Source organism: Poecilia mexicana, unplaced genomic scaffold (assembly GCF_051168715.1).
Source record: "Poecilia mexicana isolate PSO_F unplaced genomic scaffold, ASM5116871v1 scaffold_21, whole genome shotgun sequence".
NCBI classification, from domain to species: Eukaryota; Metazoa; Chordata; class Actinopteri; order Cyprinodontiformes; family Poeciliidae; genus Poecilia; species Poecilia mexicana.
In genome coordinates this window covers 12175142-12186206 of record NW_028263390.1, presented here as the reverse complement: position 1 = coordinate 12186206, position 11065 = coordinate 12175142, and positions in this window count along the sequence as shown.

The following is an 11065-nucleotide window of genomic DNA, read 5'->3' as shown; positions in this document are numbered from 1 at the left end:
CTTCTGTTTTGCATTGTTTTGCATTTAGGCTACCTGATCACGTTATTCCACGTTTCCACAAAGCGTCACATAACATTTTAATGAAATGCTAAAATTTGTGGCTGTAACGAGGCAAAATGTTCATGAGGTATAAATATGTTTGCGAGGTAAAGTTCACCAGATGTGCTGTGTGCAGATGAAGCTGCCATACTTTGTAGTTGAGGAACAGTGTGACTAATTGCTTAATTTCCAGTGGCATTATGTTGAATCTCAGCTCCTTAAGTCTTACGTTTTTTTTATCAGTGAAATGCTTTGTTTGTCAGGATGTTATATGTACAACACAAAGGGAAAAAAAAAAAAACTTCACAAGTAAGTTTTGATCATGGACCACTAAAACAACATAAGATAAAGGAATTGTGTGAAAAACACTTCTGAGAACATCTACCTTAATTCCAAATGTAGCTGCTTTGAAGCTTCTGAGAGCTTGTTACCACAAGTTGACTAATCTGCGGCTGGCATCGCCCTACCCTCTCACACAAACATCACTGAGCGGTAACTGTATTTCCTTTTCCTCCGAAACACTTTAAACCAGGAGAGTTGCCTCGTGAATCAACTGATCGACTTCTGCAAACTCTTCGACCGCATGCACCTTGATGACGACAGTCCTGACACCACAAAAAACTTCATCCTGTCCCAGAGCCAGATGTTACGCTCTGCTCTAATTTTCCTCAGAAAACCCCCCCAAAAAGTCTTGATGTTTTTTTTTTTTTTTTTTTTGCAGTGAAGAGGTTGTGCATCAACACTGGACATGGCAAGAGAAAAGTTAGAAGGTTGTCGAGAAAATCCTTAAAGAAAAAAACAGCAACAACAAAAGGAGAAAGAACAATTCACTACAACTACTCTGCCATGGTCCCTACATTGGCTCCCCCCAAGAAGGTGATGCTCACGTGAATGGGCATGCTGCAGGGTAGTGCCTGCACACAACCAGTGAGAATCTCAGGGGTGTTATCAGTTTGATGCAAACTAAAATAGACAGGGGTACATGCACAGAGCATGTTTGCGGGTGCAAAATGTTTGCAAACCTGAGTTTGCTTGTGAATCTGAAACCAGCTTTGCTCCTAGAATAGCTCTACCAAGGAAGCCTTGTCACTCGGCTTTGACGCAGTTCACCCATATTTAAACGAGGTATCATGCATGCATTTTGTAGAATACTGGCCCATGTTTTTCTACATGGGAGTAAATAACTCATCATTCTTATAAATTCTGTATTTTAAGGCGCGCATAACGCACAAGATGGCATCTTCTGAATGTTTGCAGTAATTTTGTCATAATGGAAGAGAAGGTTCCCTGATTCAGTTTGGATTTTTATTATGGCCTTTTTTTTGTTGTTTTGTTTTTGTAATTTTGCAAATAGGTAGTGATCTACCTGAGTGCAATACAATCTCAGTAGATATTGTTGACGCACATTAGTGAACATTAAAGACTAAGAACACCATGCAACACATCAAGTAGTACGGGGACAGAATTGTGGGGAAATTTAAAGCAAAATTAGGTTACAGAACATGTCCCAAACTCTGAACATCTTAATGTTACAGAGACATGTTGGGCTGCTTGGGTGACAGGCTACGCAAAAACAGCAATACCTTAAACAGCCAAGAGGCCCATGCATAGCGACTAGATGAGCTGAAGAGTCAGTACACAACAACAATTAGGGATGCACTACACCAATCTGGCCTAAAGGGGGCAGGGGGGAAAAAAGCAATGGTTGAAAGAAAAGAATGACACCATTTAGGAAACATAGAAAAGGGATGAAGAAGAAGGGCTCTGCTCAGATGAGACTAGAATGTAACTTTTACTCTATATGGAAATGCCTTGTGTGCAAGAAATCTAACACTGACCGTCGTAGAGAACACAGTCTCTGGCATGAAACTTGGTGGCAGCATCATACTGTGGTGAGGCTTTCCATTAGCAGGAACAGGGCAGCAGCTCTGAGTTAATGTGATGATAGATGCAGCTAAATACAGGGCAGGGTTGGGTGAAAATTTGCTAGACACTGAATCAAACTTGAGACTAGGACAAACATTCAAACAGGACACTCAGAACATACAGGCAGAGCCAAAACAGAAGCTGCACCTCTGCATAAAAACACGTTCATCTGGCCCAGAACTAAAACTAGCAGCCCGAAAAAATCTTCACAAAGGTTATCCGCCCAGTCTGACTTACATTAAGGCAGTGGTTCTCAAACTTTTTCTTCTGCGCCCCCCCAGTGGTTTCCAAACATTTTCTGCGCCCCCCCTATGGATTACAAATGGCTGTCTGGTAGAAACGACGCGGGGGAGGGGGGGCATCAACATTTTTGGGGGCAAAATGAATGTACGTAGCTGAAAATAGACACCAACATCGGTAGCCTACAAGGTACTTGTTAAGCTTAAGGTTCTGTATTGATATTAGCTAGTCATCTTTTAGCTAACATTACCTGCATCCAACAGCTTTACTCAACTCAGTCGGTTAGTTTGGAGGGAAAAACTGTGAAAAGTTCTTTGCGTTTTGCTGGTTTGCTGCCGTGATTCTAACACAAACCTACGGAGCTCCGCACAGCAGCAGCAGGTCTCCTTCACAGGTGTAAACCCAGGGCGTTGCGTTTAAAGGCGGCTCGGAAAAACAGGTTACAACATGTTAACAACGGATTAAACAGTTTTAACTGCTGATAAAAGTGACAGAGGACACATATATGGGAAGTGTGGAAGCCTCTAGTGTATCAAATTGACATAGGAATAACAGAGAGTTGGCCATTCTAAAGTAAAAACCCAGCGCATACAGTGTTCATGTTTTGTTTTTGTTTTTTCATCCAGACGGCTTCCCGCGCCCCCCCCCTGCAATGACACGGCGCCCCCCCTAGGGGGCGCGCCCCACAGTTTGGGAACCTCTGCATTAAGGTATTATACAAAAACCCATCATCATAAACCATAGTTTCTAGATGTAAACACATGTGTACACAGATGTGTACACAGTATGGTAAAGCCATACTGTGTAAGACCTGCAGTGTAAGAAAATCCTAACAAATGCACATCGCACTTTTCAGATTTAAATTAGCAAAGAAGGAAAAGAAGATGTATAATTTCCTACTTTATGTTTGCCTATGACCAAAAAAAAAAAAAAAAAAACCTGGTTCCAGTGGAGTGTGTGACTACATATGAATACTCCATGACATTTTGAGTGAATCCTGCTTTTTATTCACAAACGCTCTTCCTGAAGCTTTTTTTCTGATTCGTGTGGCAAGTGAAAACCTTTTAAGAGCTGGTTTAATCACCTGGAGGCTCAGTTTCAACATGATGAGCCAGATCCACACAGCTGGAAACTGTTGCACATGTTCCCCTTTTGTGCTGCGTGGGAATGCAGGTCAGGACAAGTTTTTGAATATGACTGTGGATTTCGGAGAAAAATGCAAACTACACAGTGTTTGCACATTCTGACTGTATTATGAGTTCTGTTGTTTGAGCGGAGCTGCGAGGATCCATCCTGTTGTGTTATTAAATTCCCCTTAAGAGAGCAGCATCAAGTTTAAGAACGGGATGTTTTGTCTTTGTATTTGTTACTTTCTATTTTCTCTCACACACCAACCTCCCACACAGACTGGCAGCGTTTGGTTGGGCTCTTCACAGAATCTGGTTTTTAAGAGCGGGCTCTGAAGTGGCACCCGTGTTAAAAGGATATACGGATTTTGTGCATTAAATGCAGACAGCAATCAAAACAGGTTCCTAAGAATACAGATCAAGGTGGGGATGTCCTATTTTCAAAATGCTTTTGCCCTCTGGCAAAGAGCATAATGAGAAGACTGGAAGTAAAGCTGCAGCCAAGGCAAGCACAAGGAAACAGTGAAGCTTTCTCGAGGAAACAGTGAAGGTTTCTCGAGGAAACGGTGAAGCTTTCTCCGCCATTAGAAATAAATAAATCTGTGTTTTGTGTGGCATTCTGTAACTCTTTGACAGTTCAGAGCAGGAGACAAATCTTAAACAACCTAAAACTCCTGCATCAGTACTGACTAATCACCTGGCATAATCTTTTTTTTATGTTCAGATAAAAGCAAAGTGAATCTGTGTAAGATTTTTCAGTGTCAGTTTGTTCTAATTGATGAAAAAAGCTCCATTGTTCGAAGAAGCTCCCAAAAGAAACACAACTTCAAAAAGGGAATATTAAATTACAATATTTTAATGTGTTGATGTCAGACTTGACATGTGAGTCGTACATCAGATGAACGCGAACTGTTTGACTGTCTTCATTGCGATGGCACGTTAGCGAACTAGCAGCTAATCTCCTTTCTTTTAAAATCGCAAAGCAGTGGTTCTACCTTGTGTGCCCAACATATCTGTAATGGATGTCTACGTTAAAACCTGATGCAGTGATGGGAGTAGTGAAGAACCATCCACCACAGTTACCATGGATACTGAACACAATCCGGTGGAGAAACATCGCAGGAATCATGGCCCAGGCAATCCAATTTTATCCTCTCCACCACTTCATCAATGTGCTCCAAAATGCAATTTTGTTTCATTTATGTTTTTGGTATACTTTAAATAACGAATAAAAAAGGGTTTTTGAACAACAAAGTGGTAACTTTATCTTATTTCATTAGAACATTTTACATAAAACGGACATGTTATCCCTTTTTATATGCATCCGGAAGAGAATAAAATTTTGCTTTATACATTAAGCATTTACTCTCTCAAATTTTGGTGCTTAACATAGAAGCAGCAGCTCGTTGTTATCAGAGTGAATGGAAAGCTTTTCAGACACTGAAAGCATGAGCTGCACTCTGTCTTAGTGTAGTAGTTAGTCACTAGCAGTGAGAAACATTACACCCACAATCTGTCAAAATGAATATTTCCTGCTGCAGGAGAAGTCACCATGTGGGCGTAGGAGCATTTCATTTAGTGCTCACTAATATATGATCAGGCAGAATAATAAACTTCTAAGAGGTTGTAAAGTGGCTGAATATGAAAACATTAATAATAGGGGTAATTCTTCAGCAAAAGCAGAAAAGGAGGTTAGTATTTATAGTCAGCGTCTAAAAGGTGGTATTCAATCATTAAATGAATAAAACAGAAATGAAAGTGTAGATAAACATTTATTGGTGTTGGGCTAAAATGCGTGCAAAGTGTTTCATCGTAAAAACTGTTTCTCCTTTTCATCCTCGTGAAAAAAAATCGTGGCTTTCTGCCAATGCTCAGATTAAATTCATTTTTGAAATTATTTCAAAGGCCGTTTCACTGTTCCAACGCGAGTCCGTCGGGGGGAGAAAATTCATCACAATGATTTTGAACTCAAGTTGCTGCTTGTGAGTAATTTTGTTTTCTTTTTTTTTTTTTGTTAGTTATGCCATGCTGTGAAGATTACTAAGAGACTGCTTACCACATCTGACAGTTGCAGTGGTGCATAATAATTTACATAAATGGTTAACACAACAGCATGTGGCATCATTAGCAGTTTTTACATGGTAACACTGTTTTTTTTTTTTTTCTGGGTTGGTATTAGTAAGGAGGTAGCATGAACCTTGACTTATAAAGTTGTCAACTAATACATGAATACATTTTATGAAAGATTTTGGCCCCGACATATGCCCCTGAGGGACACCACAAGAAATCATGCAATTGATAACTTAATAAAACGTCACAAATTCTGATTACCTCCAACAACAAAACGGAAACTCTAAACCAATAAACATGTTTATTTCAATGTACCTAGACTAATATAACACCAACATATCAGGTACAATCTGAGGTTACAATTTAACCACCACACACTGCCTCACTTTCACACCTCTAAACAGGTGTATTTTAAGTCTGGATTTGAAGGAATTCAGTGTTTCAGCTGTTTTGCAGTTTTCATGAACTTTGTTCCAGATTTGTGGTGCACAGGAGCTGAATGCTGCTTCTCCTCGTTTGGTTCCGGTTCTGGGGATGCAGAGCAGACCGGACTCAGAAGATCTGAGACTCTAAATTGTTCCTTTTTAGGTCTGAAGATAATAACTTCAGTTTTCTGAAGAAAAGAGAACACAGACAGACGCGTGTCTGTGTTCTCTTTTCTTCAGAAATACATTTATGTATTGTTTTCCAGTTGACAAAATAATGTTTAAAGACCTAAAACATACAAAAATAAACTATATAAAAATGTTGGGCTTCATGTAGCCTTATTGCCTTGCGGTTGTAAAACACCAGACTTTCATTTCCCGAAGAAAATTATTGTCATTAATTTTGGAGACTTTCTAAAAGTTTCTGTTCTCTGAAGATCTATTTAGAGATGTAACGGGCTGGAAGCTTCTTGACTCTGCAGTTATTTCTGTCACACATCTATTACAGCGCATTGAAATTGATATGATTTCCAAAGATAAGTCACAGGAGTCATCATGGAAGGATTTTGTTGAAAGTCATGTATTGCTTGGTTTAAAGTGATAAACTACAATTAAAATTATGCGCTTTCGATTGTCGCAGCTACTTCATGCTTTATGTATTTTGTGCTTTATGTTTGAGTCAGAGTAATGATGTTAAATTTAAACTCACGTAATCCGCTTTTTGGTTAAAAGCTGAAAAGCAACTTGTCAATTTCTTACAAATGAATTAAACTGTGCATTTAAAATCCAAAGCTAAGCGAGTTATGCATCGTGGTTAGGTTTGCGATTGATCATCTGACGCGCCAAAGTCACTGTGATGCTCAGCTTCATCATTTATCTTCAGCCAGATTTGAACAGATGTAGGTCTTTAAACCGTGCGATTGCAAGTCAAATGCATCTGAGCTGATCTGAGAGCTGCAGTTGTTGAAAGCTGTCCAGACAACAGATGGTTTCAGATACTTATTATGCGGTCATGGCCTCCAGGTGTAAACTGCGATCTTCTGCTCTCAAGTCATCCATCAGCACCCTCACTGACAACGCTCAACACCTGCACCGCACTGAGCCGCCTCCTCCTCCTCCTCCTCCTCCTCCTCCTCCTCCTCCTCCTCCTCCTCCTCCTCCTCCTCCTCCTCCTATGTTGTCTTTGTGTGCTGTTTGGCCTGCTTAAAATATCATTTAAATTCTCTGCTAAAAGTTCACAAAGGAAAACCTTGATTTTTTTTTTTTTTTGACTGAATGCAAGCCTCACTTGAGTGCAATCACAAGAGAACGACTGCTGAAACGCAAAATCAAACTTTTTAAAGGTGAAGTTTTCAGTCTCTTGTCTTTCGACGCTCTCACTGCCCTTGTTGGACCCGGCAACCTTGTAGGTATAACTTTGTGTCTCGTTTGCCGCGAACGGGGGAGCGGATTTGGGTTTCAGGCTTAATTACCTTTGAGTGAAATTCACTGTTGGCGTTGCCGCGTGAATAAAGCTGTCAGACAAAGAAGCAGACAGGAGACTCACGCTGAGCTGCTGCTGAGAGGACATGAGCAGCGAGTGATGAAGAGCGGACTCTAATGGTGTAGAGATCAACGACAATATTTTTCATTCAACTTCATTTCCAATTGATTTTAGGTGAAATCTCAAATTGACCTTGTGGTACACGTTCTTTAATAGGTCAGATCTCACGTTTTAGATTCAAGCAGTGTACAGTCGTGTAACCAAAATATGGATGCTGTGATGTCCTGTTTAATTAATTGTGCAGAAATATTACAGCTGTTGATGTAATCCAAGCATAATTTCTCAAGAAGTTTATTTTATTTGGTTTGGTAAGGTCATAAGACCATGTTGGGGACTCTGTTGGTTCACATTATTTTGTTCTCTACCCTTTTGGCTTACAGACAGAATATATATGTAATATATTCTTCCTTCTTCCAGTGCCTGTGCTCTAGAAACGCCCAGAGGGACATGTCCCTGGAACGTCTTCAGTCTAAAACGTCAAAGATGAGTTATTTCATGACCTTTTTCTGAGCAATCCCGGAGTAAATCTGTGCCTAATTACTTGACCAGACATTTAGAAAATACAGGCCTATATTTTCTGTAGTGGGTAGGTAAAATAATGAAACTGATAGACTTTAAAGATATTCTAGCATAGTCACTTTGGTGCCAAGGTTACGCTAAGCATTTGTTCATCCATTAAAACAGCCTTACTGGAGACTATATCTGCTTGGTGAGTCAATTAAAAGTAACATTTTTGTAAAATGTTGTTTAGCCAACATCATACTTTTTTTCTCTCATCATTTTTAGAGCAAACGTTGGTAAAGAAAAAGATTAAAGGTATCTAAACAGTACATAGAGAAGTCAAAAGCAAGCAGAACAACAAACCATAAAAGGGGTGACTGAAAGTTATAAATATTAAGTCATTTCTAATTGATTAAAAGTAAAATGATAAGAAACAGTAACTGCTATATGATAGCAACAGGAAGTTAGCTTAAGCGAAAATAAAAGTGGAAAACGTTTACCAAACAAACAGGAAACTGTCCAATCGTTTTCCAAGCAGTAAATCCACCCCAAGAAGGCTACAGTGTCAGCGAGGTGTTCAAGATCAATTCAGAAAAATCTAATAGAAGATAATAAACAGAAGAATGCATTTGCTACGTGTCAAGTCATATCTGTATGTTATTCAGGCTGCAAGACAGAAACAAATAACCAGAAGTCTGAACAAAGAACAGCAAATTAGTTTTATTTCATCCTTTTAAGCTGTCAGAGTCTGTTGTGGAACAAGCTTGATTCGAGAAAGGGAATGTTTGCATATCAGAGGTAAGGCCAGACACACAGAGAGTACTGTTTTAGTAATGCTATGCATGTTGCTGCATACGACTCCATTTTATAAAATCATCTTTATAATTCACTTCACGGTGAATTCTCTATCCCACAGCTTTCACATGTTGCCATTTCTCCTATAATGCAAATAATTAATGACTGCTCACAGCAGGAACACTAAAAAAATAAATATATATATTAATGCTGTTTTTAAATCTTCTTGAGCTTTAGCTCTTGAAGATAACTCAGAATCTTTTACTTTAAATATTTTTCTGGTGCAAGTCATCTTCATTTTTCAGCGAATCAGACAGGAAGTAAGTTGACGGAAATCATTGAGCAGGCGTCCCAGAGTTGGCAATCGAACCCTGGAGGCTGCTCTACCGCTACACCACTCACAACTCCGATAACTCTGAATCTGAGAACGACATTATCAGCAAGACAACGTTTTTCAAAATCCAGAGAGCGGTGATTGGTGCACAAATCCTTGTTAGCTGCTGAGCCTCTGCAGCACTGTCACACTCACTCGCTCCTCTCATCGGCCTCCTTAACCCCTTTTGGTATAAGACGACAAGCGAGAGTCTAAATTGTTGCCAGATTGCCTGTTAACAATCCAGTCATCTATTCTAGACAGATTACTAGACATGTTCTTACATGTTAAATAAGTTGCTCTGTCTTCAGTCCTACACTTTCCTTGGATTCCAGCGTCTTCACGATGTTTGTTTCTTCCGGTTCTTCTGCACTTATATTAGTTTACCAGCACTCGGAAGGAACTGTTTAAATGATTTTACACTGCTGCGGTCTATTTTGAAGTTTATCTAGCGAAGAGCACTGATAGCCGAGGCAATAAAACCTAACAAAGAGCTACTGGTGAGTAAATGCTTAAAAATTAATTTCTCTTCTCCCATCTGATTTCCCTCCACAGATGAGGCTGGTGTATGAATATGCTTCTGAATATGCTCTGCGTTGCTGGAGTGAGATGAAAGTTCGGTCGGAACGCCCGAGGCTGTTCTCAGGGGTAGCCCAACAACCACCAAGGGTCACCGCTTTGTCTGCTAATTACGGAGTGCACCGCTCTGCAGCTGTATGAAACAGCTCCACACATTACCCACAATTACCTTTGCATCTATCATGCGATGCTTCGCTGCATCATTGTTTAAAAGCAACATGACAAAAAGTCCACTATGCAATGGCAATTATGTGCTTTCCTTATTGCTATAACTGCTACCTTGGGTGCTGTGCTGTGGATTAATGAAACCCTGCAATGAACAAGAAGACTTTCTTCAATATTTTTGGATTCATACATGTATTACATCTAAAAGAAGAGCAAAAAATAAATAAATTAAAAAAATCCATCATGACCTTTCTTGTCTTTACTCATCATTAGATCAACACACTGTTGATCTCTGATACAGACGAAAGTGAGTCAGAGGACTCATAGGAAGTCATCGCCACAATCTGGACCCAGTCTGGGAACAACAGAGCCAGAGCATTCATTGTGCGTCTCCTTCCTACAGAGGAAACAACTGTCACAAGTTATTCACTGCATTTTAACCTCATCTATCAACACTGCGCTTAGGGCACTAATAAATGAGAGGAGGATGACTAACAATGGCCCCAGAGGCAGATTCACATGTGGCCCGTTTCCTACCTAAAGCCGAGTTCAAAGAGAAAGCAGTGATGGACTGATGACTGGGATTTTCATCAACATCCCCATGAACATTGTCAGGAAACCTATGAATGGATGGACGGAGAATTTGGCTCGTCTTCTTGGACCTTGTATAACATATAATGCTCCTCGGTCATTATTCAGGGACAACACCCTGGACAGACTGACAGTCCATCACATAGCAACATGCAGACACACAAGAGAGACATGCACACACTAATACCTGAAGGCAATTTAGAGAGATCAATTTGCCAAACAGTCATGTTTTTAGACAGGAAGCCAGAGTTCCAGGAGATAATTCACAAAGGTACAAGGAGAGCAAACTCCATGCATAGAGACTCCAAGCCAGTAATCAAACACAGGACAAGGCAGCATAATGTAATAATTTTTTTTTTTTTTTTTTTTTTTGCAATCTGGGTTTTTACTTGTCAGACTTGTAAAAAATTATATTTAATGTATCAAAGCTGATTTTTCTCCTTCCACTATCGATTTAGCTTATGAGGATCACAATATGGTTTGGATTTGGCCACAACATATGTCACAAAATCAATTATACTGGAATAGCGTCAGGATTTTCATTTTGGATATTGCATGTGGAACAAAGGACAATATATCAAATATAATTGTTATATTACCCAGCCCTGTGCAGGTGCTTCGATATGTAGCTGCCTCTCCATTGTCTTCAACTGGTTAATGTCTGGTTTGGTTCTACCCCAGTTTGGAGCAT